At 45.0% G+C, this 12019-nt stretch overlaps 1 protein-coding gene across 2 annotated transcripts in view; it reads right to left on the reverse strand.

Moving 5' to 3' along the window:
- Window positions 1–12019, reverse strand: part of CCDC50 (coiled-coil domain containing 50) — a 79000-nt gene that overhangs the window by 43917 nt on the left and 23064 nt on the right. The gene's annotated exons all lie outside the window — the stretch shown is intronic.

Consider the following 12019-nt stretch of genomic DNA (forward strand, 5'->3'; position numbering starts at 1 on the left):
AGGCGTAAGAACACTAAGGAGACTCTTGATATAAAAAAATAAAATATTTATTGAAATATATAAGTATAAAAAAGGAATTTCTAACTCTAAGGGATTCTAACTCCACCCAAATAAAATTCCCTGATTCCACATGGAACTGCTTCTCCTATTCACACAGCCTTCACTGATCCTTCCTGATCAGACTAACCCAAATTTATGCTATTCTAAATAAACTAACACTATTATCCTTATAATTCTTAACTTTGTCTCTAAGTTATAAAAATAACAAAGGCTAGCTGGCTGAGCCTCAGCAAGAACCAAGTTAGGACTCTGAGCCTTAGCAGACTCAAGAGCCCAAACCAAAGACCAGGTCTTTCTTTGGTCTTCTTAGAGTTAAAAAATCTATAAAAGCAGCAATAGATAGCCACTAGTGTTTCCTAAGTTGGGAAAGGAAAACACTGAGCTCCTTCAGGTCTTTCTCTCCTTTCCTTCTACCTCAGACAGTGAGGAGAGGGAAGAAAAAGATGTTATCTCCTCCAAAGGCTTAGAGAGAGTCTAACTGCAAACTGCCAGAGACCAACTGCCACACACACAGAGCAATTGTCACAGAAAAACTGTTAGATTTGAAACTAGTGTTCTGTCTCAACTCTGCTTCAAACTCCAATTCTTTCTCAAGCCAGCTTCTCTACTTCTTACCTCTAAACTAATATAACAAGACTTATTTTCTAAGAACATCCTTATACTACTTACTGTTCAACCACCTTCCTCCCCTCTTCCCCAGTACCCAGATGGGCAAGCAGGGCTATTAGCAGCATCCCACACACTACCTTGGGGGAAGTCACTTCCCTTTCAATTTGGGTCCAACTTAATTCCAAGGTCATTGTCAGGGCAGAAGAAGCTACAAAGAGGGAAGTACTTTAGACCCAGAATCTTCTGAGAGCTAACAGCCTGGTGTATCAAGAAAACATCTCTGGGGGTCAGCTAGGTGGCTCAATGAATAGAGACCCAGGCCTATAGATGGAAGGTCCTAGTTCAAGTATGGCCTCAGATACTTCTAGCTTGTGATCATGGGCACATATCACTTAACTCTCATTGCCTAGCCCTTACCACTCTTCTGCCTTAGAACCAATATTTGTTGTTAATTCTAAGATAGAAGGTAAGAGATGGAGGGATGGTGGGATGGAGAAAGAGAGGAAAGGAAGAAAGAAAATACCTTTGGTTGCCCTGAGAGAAAAACAACAACAACAAAACTACAACACCTCTGGTTTACTTGAGCACCAACTCACGGTGCACTATGACTACTTGCTCTCCATTGCCCCTGTAGTCGGCCAATTCAAGTCAATGAGCATTGATTAAGTACCTAGTATGGGCCAAGTTCCAAGCTTACTCTTGGGATTAATGAACTGAAAAATGAAACATTGTAGGGGGAAGAAAATTCTGAGCTCAAGGATCAGGCCTTGACCATTTGTCCTCTATAACATCACTCTTTTCCATTTCCTTTTCCACTCATGTGGCTACCAACCCTGTTCTCAGCTGTCCTATTACATGGTTTGATTACAGTCCCAATAGTGGCAATGGCTGACATTGACCTTGAATGGTAGGGCCAAAAACACTCCTGGCATCCCTTATGTCATGTGAGCCTGTCTCACCATAACACTATTGGGTATTGGGCTACAGGCATCATTATTCCAAATTTATGGATATGGAAACTGAGGCTCAGGGAAATAAATTGCTTTTCCTTTGGTCACAAACCAGGAAGGTCCTAAACTGCATTTAATCCCAGGCCACTCTCCACATCTAAGATGATCTCATCTCTCAAAGATCCATTGGCAAGAATGAACTGAATCAGCTTGGCCAGCTCAGAGGAAGCACAGGTACCACTTCCTTCTGTTCAAATAAATGTCACCAGGCAACTTTGCAAGCCATGGGAGGTAGAGAAGGTGCCAACCTGCTCTAGCCAGGGAAGCCACATCATCTGGAGATCTTATTACCAGAAATCATGGCTCTGATCTCCTCTCAATCTATATGTGCATGTATAGAGTGTGGGTGTGTTTGTGTACATATGAATGAGTATGTATGTGTGCATACTGGCATATTTGTATGTGAGTTGTGTGATGTGCAGAGGTGCATGTGTGTGGTGTGTATGTGTGGGGTACATGCAGTATATGCACTGTGGTATATATGTATGCCTATATGTATATACACATGTGTGTGACTCATGCATGTGTGCAAGGGTGTGTATATGTTTGTGTTGGCCAAGCTGAAGGTCAGACATGATATCAGAAATGGCTGTCTTCATACTCTAAGCAGACTCTAGACCAAGCAAACACTTCCTCCATATCTCACAGTTGCAGGAAGTCAAGTCAGTTTCATATTTGAGAATGACCAAGAGGGAACATCGAGAATCCTCAAGAGATAATTTAATATTTTAGAGAAATGCCCTTATTCTTCAAACCAAGTATCCCAGCCCCACCTCATCCCCAGGCTTCCCCTTCTTTTTCCTCCTTCCTTCCTTTTCTCCCCCCACCTTCACTTCCCTCCTTCCTCCCTCTCTTTCTTTTTGTCCATTACAAACATTTGTAAACCTCCAGCATCATCCACAGCATGGGATGCTCCCAGGTTCCATCACAGATACTGGGCATTGATGGAGCAATTCAGTCACCAAGAACATAAGAGTATCAATAACAGGACCACACAGAAATCAGTGATGGCTCTTTCCCAGCTGGTAGACAGACAGCTAGAACTCTGGTTACTGGATCATGGACTCAGAGAAGGAAGAAAGCTTAGAGCTCAGTCTCCATGACTAATACTTGCACTTTGAAGAACAATAATCACTTTATATGCTAAACTATGGCAGCTAAACCCTCCAAGACACCCTGAAAACTCTCTTCTAGCCCCATGATACAAACACAGGTCCAAGTTGTAAGGATCTGATGAGCACAGTAAAAAGAAGGAAATGGCAGATCTTAATGGCATTCGAGCATGCTGATAATCTCCTTGCAGACTCCACTTTTGTTCATGATGTAAAGAATTTCTTTTTTTTTTTCTTAAAAGTCGGTCTGGATACAAAAGATGTCTCATCAGGCAGGTGGAAATACAAGAACATGGTTCAAAATAAGCGTCATGTAGAAATGAAAAAAAAATCCATGTTATTAAGTCCACAGGAAATTCTTCTTGTTTTGCTTTCCTCCAGCCAGAATCCACACTGCCAGGCAGGCAGATAATCCATCTGTTCCAGAAGTCAAGGTCAACTCAGAGAATGATGACAATGAGCCAGAGAAGCACCTGGACCTTCCAACGGATTAATTTGGGTTTTCTTTCGTTTTTTTTTTTTGGCCAACACTTCTCATTTTGGAAGCTATGTATACTGTCTCCCATATCATTCTCTGAATATCAAGCTACCATGGAGTGTAGACATCTTGAACAATGCACCACGTGTTCTGTGGGAAGGTTGCTCCCAGGAGCCCAGGACAGCAGCACATGGCAGCAATAGGTGACACATGGGAAGATCCAAGGGAGAAAACAAAAAGTTTTTTCCTCCATGTTTTAGAGTACAAAGGCCAAAAGAGGTTACTTGTCTTCCCCAAGCAGATTATAAACTCTTTGAGAGCAATGACTGCCTTTCACATGTGTATTCTTGGTATTTAGAATGGTGGCTGGCACACAGTGGGTGCTTAATAAGTGTTGATAGACCATTGACTAAGTGACTTCCCCCAATCACATGAATCAGTGGAAGTAAGATTCAAGTTCATCCTCCAACTCCAAGTCCAAGGCAAGTTCCAAGTCTAGTTCCATTATAAATACAGTGAGATGGAAGGAGAGAGAATGGGTAACTAGCCCAAGGCATTTTGAAAGGCTTGAAAGAACTCCTCTTCCCAGGTAGCCATCTGGATGGGGCTCAAGTCAAAGTAGAAGGTGTTATTGAACATGAGTTGTATCAGCAGGGTAGGAAAGGAGGGAAGGAATGGTGCCTGGACAGCCCACCTTGAGTCAAATCAACATGTCAGACACTTTAGAAGCACCTAATCTATGTAGGACACTGCAATCAGTGGGAGCTAGAACCCTGCGTCTCTGCATTTCTGTGGCCCAAAAGCCCATAGCAAGCATCCAGTTAGAGAGGACAGGATCAGAAGGAAGGACTGGCTAGTAAAGGATAGACATGACCGATGTTTGGGGCAGAATGGAAAAGTGAACTCCTCAAATGACAATCCCCCCCCCCCCATAAACATAGCAATGCTTCCCCCATTCCCAAGCTCTTTTTTATCAGTTCTCCCAATTTGTGCAACAAACAAGCTAAATAGAATGGTCCACACAGCCAGTTCTAGGGTCACTTCTCTAGCTTTGGAGTGCCACAGGCATTGTACTTCTAATGGGATCAAACCAGCAGTAGTGCTTGGTGGTCTATGCTCCATCACTCCATCAATAAATATTCAATAAGCTCCTACTACATGCCAAGTGCTGGGATACAAAAGTAAAACAATAAGAGAGAGGGGTGGAGGCAAACAGGCAGGCAGACAGACAGGCAGACAGACAGACAGACAGACAGACAGACAGACAGACAGACAGACAGACAGACAGACAGGCAGGCAGGCAGGCAGAGGAGGGGGAAGGGAGGGAGAAAAAGTGCTACAGGACATTCTAATGTGAAATGTCCAGTAGGTAATTGATGATGGGAGCAGAGGAGATTGGAGAAAAGCCTCTGTGGCCAGTTGGACAGGATGGCCTTTAAGCTTCCTTCCATTTGAGTGTCCCATACTCTGCAAAACCACAAAGCCCACAAGGAAGTTGGGTTTTCACAAACTAGGTCAAAGTCTCCCTGGCCCATTCCCCAGGCACAGTTGGGCCCAATCTCAGGTCTGCTTCTGCTTTTGTCTGCATGACTGATCTAATTCAAGAATGCAGAGATTGTGATAAGCAGGTGTATCTACTGATCTGTAAAATGCAGTCGAAAAGTACAAATAACTCTGCTGAGCCTGGCCAGCTTTGCCACAGGGACCTCTGCTTCCTCTATCCTCCCTTCCTCACCCCAGACATATAATATAAAGTCTCAGATAAAGGTGAGAGTACTACAAGGGTCTCTCTCTCTCTCTCCTTCTGTCCCTGACTTCCTCTCTCCCTCCCTCCCTCCCTCCCTCCCTCCTTCTCTCTCTCTCTCTCTCTCTCTCTCTCTCTCTCTCTCTCTCTCTCTCTCTCTCTCTCTCTCTCTCTCTCACACACACACACACACACACACACACACTCCTCCCCCCTCTCTCTGAGATGAAAAGCAACTCTGCATCATCTCAATTTCTGATTATTTGCCATCAGAGACACCAAGGCAGGATGGCTCTGCCAGTTCCAAGCCTACTGTTCTCTTTCTGCCACTTACACCCTACCATCCTGGCTTTCATTCAGCCAAATGGCTGACTTCCACTCTATTCTTTACAGTGTGAAGATGGGATTAACTCTCCCCTTGCCCACTTTTAGATTTAATCACTAGAAGCTTACAGGTCAGTGAGGGGAGGTCCACAATCCCCGTGCTAATGTGGGTTACCACTCAGAAACGACTGACTATTGGTCCCTGTAAAGTGGGGGAAGGCACAGGAAGTAGCCCAAAGAAGGGTCTTTAAAGGTGGCAAAAACTTCCTTTGGCCAGCTCTTTGTCCTTCCAATTTGGCCTTGGAGGAGTTCCAGCTTGGGACCTCAGACTGCTTCTGGGATCTTCTCCTCTTGGACTTTGGATTGGCAGCTGGGAAAAGCTGTCCTCCCTTTCCTCACTTCCAGAGAGATTAACACCAGGTGGCCTCCCTGGAAGGTCCTGTGAGTGATACCTAATTTCCCTCTGGGCCCTCCGGCTGGGCTTTTGGAGCCCTGCCGGAGCAAAGCCAAGCACTGGAGCCTGTTCAGCTCGATTTCTTACTCTTCTCCCTTTCTCATTTCTCCACCTTTGCTCTTGCTCTCTGCTTTGTAAATAAATACTGCTAAAATGTCATTTGGCCTGAGATATATTAATGTGGGTGACCACATTCTCACATATTTAGCCCAACCTGAATTTTTAGCCCCTACAACAGTATACTGAATCATGCTTCCCCGTTACCCTGAAAGTCCTCAAACCCTTTTTAGCCCACCTCAAAAACGGTCCCTTCTTTTCCCTAGTGCCCAGCCAAAGTGATCAATCCATCGACAAATGGTTTTTAGAAGCTTGCTGTGGGACAGGCAGAACCCTCAGAGAGCCTCCATTCTGCTGCAGGAAAGAGCATCCAGGCAAATGCAAATACCAGCAGTCAATGTCAGGTGATTCAGTTTGCAGGGGAAGGAAAGGTATTAAAGCCAGACCAGTCTACACAGGCCCTGCCATAGAAGAAAGGAGATGCAGAAGGCCCAGCAATGAGGCCAGTTTGGTGGAGCCACAGAAATGGGAGGAAAGATGCCTGGAAAGGCTGGCTCAAACTATACCTTGTGAAAGATATTAAATGATCATTGGAGGAATTTATCATTTGATTGAGAGGAAATAGGGAGCCACTAGTACTCTTTGAGCAGAGGAGAGACCTGGTGTGACCTAGGCTTTAGGAAAATCACCTTGAGGGCTATGGGGAGGATGACTGAAATAAGAAGGCTACTGCAATGGTCTAGATGAGAAGAGAGGGGGACCTGAATTAAGCCCTCCTATCTTATGGGAGGAGAAAGGAATGAATGATAGACTTGGGGGCATAATGGAGAGGGAAGGGAAGAGGGGAAGTGGAAAGGCTGACAAGACTCTGAGGCTGGGAACCTGGGTGAGAGCAATGCCTTGGGCAGAAAGAAAGTGAGCTGTCTGCTATGTGCTAGGCACTGGGGACACAAAGAGAGAAATTGAACAGCAGCTACTCTGCCTTCGAGGAGATTACATTCTGCCAAGGGAAGGAGAGAGGCCCAGCACTTACCCAGGGAAATCACAAGCATAGACAAAGTAATAATAAGTGGGAACAGGAGGAAAGCCTTGTCTGTGTCCCTGGACCCCAAACTATCCTTTCAAAGAAGCTAAGAAACCAATAAGGTGGAGCAAGGGTCCAGCCTTGAGGCATGCAGGGGACACTTCCTGTTTCATCTGCATGGAACCATTTTTTTTTAAGATTAGACTGATATTTAAAAAACATACTTCAAACAGCAGAGCCTATAAATGCTGACTCAGTATGCTTTGGCTTCCAAGGGGGGGGCTGGAAAAAAGGGACTTGCATCTACTCACTCGATCCTGCTCCCCACCACGTGGTGCCCTGCAGAGTAGACTCGTTTTTATGCTCATTCTTTTTTCTTTCCTCGGTCTGAATGTGATGCTCTTTTGGGGGATGGATAATGGAGCTCAAGGTGGGGGGTGCACTTGGATGCCAGCTCCGTTCCTTACCATTGACTTGACCTTGGGTAGGATCATCCCTCTGAGCCTCAGAAGTCTCATCTACAAAACTAGGACCTGGAGGGGATGATGGCTACGGTGGCTTCCACGCACAGATTCTGTGACATGAAGGGAAGGGAAGTGCTTCCTAGCACATGGGCTGCTCAGAAAACTTCTGGCCTCAAAGGCAGCTTTCAGGCATGCCAGGAGGAAGGGGCAGAGGCAGAGCGGCTGTGGCTCAGTTTTGCTCATTTACAGATCCCTGATGTCATCACTTTTCTTGGGTCTGCTTGGGGCAACAAGGCCATTGGGGCTGCTGAGAAAGGACAAAGAGAAGCCTCAGAGCCTTCAGAGAACAAGATCATCAGCAGACTCAGTCAAAAGCAGACTGGAGAGTTTGGAGAAGATCCCCAGATCTGACTTCTAGGCCCCGGCTCTTGGCCATTTCCCCGCCTTCCAGCAGAGAAGACAAACCAAGTCAAACCCCACAGGACACACAACCCCACCCCCCTTCTCCTTCTGGTTTGAAGATAACAGCAATAGCTGGGAAGGCCAAGAACCGAGTTGGGGCACAGGATGCTCACTAGAGGACCAGCACTGACTTTCCGAGGGATCATGAGGCTACCATGGATGTAGACACAGACAAACAGCAAAGGGCAAAACTCAGAGATTTCACCTTCACGGGCTATATTTGGAGGCAAAGGAAAGCAGATAAAATATGTCAATAAAACTTTTAAAAAATAACTTTAATGCCACATTATATGGGGATGATGGGAAGCAGCTGAGTGGTAATAGTGCACCAGAAATGGAGACGGGAGGTCCTGAGTTCAAATGTGACCTCAGATACTTCCTAGCTGTGTGAAACTGGACAAGTCACTTAACCCACCTTGCCTAGCCCATACCCCTCTTTAGCCTTGGAACCAATACACAGTTTTGATTCTAAGACAGAAGGTGAGGGTTAAAAAAAACCAAATGGCCTATTGGGTAAGCTCTCTCCAATGAACTTGAGGGATGACAAGGAGGGGAGCTGCACAGGACAGGTGAGCAGAGAGGCAGAGATGGACCACAAGCTCTGGCTCTGAAAGGAATGTCCAGATGGAACAGGTCAAATAGCATCATTTGAAATGAGGCTAAGTAAGTCTTTAAAATGAGGGATTTAGAAACTATCGTCAGTTTGGGAAGACACCAGAAAACAGCTGTGTTTCCCCTGACCTTTCTCGCAGCCCCCACAGGAATTCCCTGGGGCTCAGCTGTGGGTGACTTTGGGCAATGGGAAATCCTTCCAAGTCCTACCAGGCATCTATAGCATAGAATCATCCCAAAGGGGCCCACAGGAGGAATTTCCCCTCACCTCTGGTTAGCCATCACTTTCACAAAGAAAAAAACAAAACAAAACTTGTTGGGGACAAAATGTTTCAATGGGTCCTTTCAGGAAATGATTAGAGAGTGCAGCTCGCCAACAAATGATACTAGCGCCATATAAAGGGCCTCCAAGTGGAATCGAAAGATATAGACAGGAAGGAAAGGGACCAAGTTAGGTACCTAATTGCTGTGTCCTGGGGCCACTAGGCTGAAAGTCATCCTGACTGGCTGAAAGATTCAGTCTAGAGTCAGAGTATGAGCTTGACACCAGCAAAGGTAGGTCCAGATTCATGACCAGGTAATCCCTTCTTTTTACTGGATTGGATTCCTCACCTGTAGGAGAGGTTTAAGGTGATCCTGGAGAGCCATTAAAGACCAAAACATCCTTTATCTTAGAATCCGAGAATTCTGATTTCATTGGAAACGACAACAGCCACTGCACCCCAGATCCCAAAAGGATGCCCTGATTCCACACACCAGAGAGGCGGTTATCCAGCCTCTGTTTAAGGGCTTCCAGTGAAAGGGAAGCCACTACAGCTCCCAACAAGCTCATTTCCCTCTGGCCTTCCCCCAGGAACAGCTCTCCACTAGGCCACCTCCATTTTGGAAAGATGATCAAAACAAGCTAACCTTCATTCCCCACCTATCTCTTCTGACTTTAGAAATGTCAATGTCATGGCCTCATGGTTGCCCAGCTAGGAAGCATCTGTGACTACATTGGAACTCGGGTCTTCTGCCCTCTCCATAGCACCAGGTCAAATGTTGTGGTCGCAGAGGTAGGAGCAGCAAGGAAAAGCAGTCTTGTGGGAACAGGGAAGAATATTCAATCTCTCCTCTTTTTTTTTTAACCCTTTTTGTCCATTTTAGAATCAATACTGTTTATTGGTTTAAGGCAGAAGAGCAGTAAGGGCCAGGCAATGGGGATTAAGTGACTTGCCCAAGGTCACCCAGCTAGGAAGCATTTTTAATCTCTCCTCTCATGATCTGTGTCCCTTTACACACCAGAGCCCCTTGGATGTTGTTCTGCTTTGGTAGAAGGACCAGCCACACTGGAAGTCCCTAGACACCAGATTTGCCTTTGAATTCACCAAGTCATCAGCACATTCCAAAGATGCAGAAATGTTTGTTCATGAAATGCAGAAGGTGTATGTGACAAACCGCAAGATCATTTCTTAGAAGAGAGAAGGTTGAGTCAAGGCTTCAGAGAAAGCATCACCCACCCAGGGACAGTGGGGACAGGAGGAAAAGCAAAGAGGCATCTTAGCTTAAGAGCTCCATCAAGATAAGGCTTAGAAAGGAAAGTGACAATCAAGTTTACCTGAATGAGAAGGTGGGGACCCTCTGTAACAAAAAAAGGGAAGGCAAGGGGAACCTCAGGGCTGCTGGATTCCTGAAGGAGAAGGAACCTTCGCCTTACTGGTTGGAAAAAGGGAGTCTAGTGGAGTCAGAAGTTGGGTGTGAGTCCTACCAGGGCCAATCACAACTTGCAATGCTTCTAGGCAAGGCATTTTAGGTCTCCCCCAGCTCTAACCTGATAACCAATACACTGAGTTAGGGGTCTTGATTTTTGTTTTTTCCTCAAAGTGTGGAAGGTTCAACTTCATTTATTAATGTATTTGTTTGTTTGTTTTTTAGAGAAAGACGGTTCTCAAACATTTGCTGGCCTGCTCCTTGCCTAAACTTTGTTTTCCTTTTTTCTTAATATCGCTCTATTGCCTTCTAATTTTCTCAGTAGACAAAACATCCCTTTCCAAAAGATATGAGGACACACGTGCCTTTTTCTCTTCTTGGCAGAGGCGGGAGCTATGGGTTCGGATCATTACATAGACTTTGAAGCTAGTCTGTGATTGCTAAGTTTGGCTGAACCTTCTGTCCCTGCTATAAAAATGGGGATTTGAACCCCGGACTTCAATTCCCAGGAGTCCTTGGTAGCTCCCGGAGTTCCCCATAATCCAGGGGAGGTCATCACCTGGGCTGTGAGGAGAGAGGGGTTTTTAAATGGAGTCTGACTTCAGGCTCTCTCTCTCTCGGCTTCAGCTTCTAGGGTTAAGCGTCTCCCAAGATGTCGTGTAAGTGAAATTGAATGGGTCTTTCGGCCCTCCTAGGCACATGCTTTCTTATTTTGTATTTTCTTTATTTCTTAATCTTTAATAAACCTCTAAAAATATAATACCTTTAGCAGAAAAACTAAATTTAAATGTGACACTGCTCATTTCCTTTGGAATCTTTAGGATAATGGATCTCTCTCTGGGAGGAAAACAGATACAACAGAAAATGTAGGTTAGATGGGGAGAAATCAGCTGCTTTTCCAGCCATGTGTGGTCTTGGGTTCAGTGAAAACGAGCCTGCACAGATTTTCATTGTATCTTACCTATCTGATTTCTTTCATTAATTAGGCAATGTTTCCCCTTCATTTTGAAGCATCCCACGCAGCTGTGAAATAGCATTTGCAATCTAATAATGGCATGTCTCAGATTGTTTGGGTTGCAGAGAAATTCAACTTTTTAAACCCTTACTTTCTAATTCAGTGTCAATTCTAAAGCAGAATAGTGGCAAGAGCTAGGCCATCAGGGTTAAGTGACTTGTCCAGGGTCATACAGCTAGGCAAATGCATTTTAAAAAGAAATATACTCACAAAAGGCACTCTATATATGCCAGGCATTGGAAAGGATAAAAAGACAGGAAAAAATGTCTTTTATCTCCAAGGAGAATCAAAGAAAGGGAAGAAGGGCCATGCAGACAATAAATACTTTAACAGTATCTCGAGTTCATTAACAATGTGGAAAAATAACATGACAGGTTATCAGAAAGAGTAGATGGCTTTTTCCAAAGGAATCAAGGATCGAAACTGTGAGTGTCAATTTCTGGGAGGGGACAATGAGCTCCTGGAGGTCCCCCACAGCTCCTATGTGGTCTCCCGCTAAGCAGAGCCGAAGTCTGGGGGATCAAAGATTTGGATGTTTGAAAGACTTATGGAAGAATATTCTTGTGCAGAATGATGGGACAAAGACCTGAGAACTCAGTGCCTGCACCAGAATTGAAAATCCCTCCTAGAACACTATGCAAAAGCCTTTTTTCTTTCCCTTTGACACTCCAATATGCCCTCTAATGGTTTGGCAACTCCAATTTGTTTGCCTTACCCAAAAGAGAAAAACCACGTCCCTCCTGTAATCCCAGAAGCATCAACAGCAGCGGTGATCACGAAAACCCCAAAGACCACGAAGAGCCCAGTTCAGGCCCAAGTTTACAAGAGTGGAAAACCATCTGAGTTTATTGGAGTCACACAAGAAGGGAGTTGCCTCAAGCACTAGTTGCTACAGGTTCTTTGGG

This window comes from Monodelphis domestica, chromosome 8 (genome assembly GCF_027887165.1).
Source record: "Monodelphis domestica isolate mMonDom1 chromosome 8, mMonDom1.pri, whole genome shotgun sequence".
Classification (NCBI taxonomy): domain Eukaryota; kingdom Metazoa; phylum Chordata; class Mammalia; order Didelphimorphia; family Didelphidae; genus Monodelphis; species Monodelphis domestica.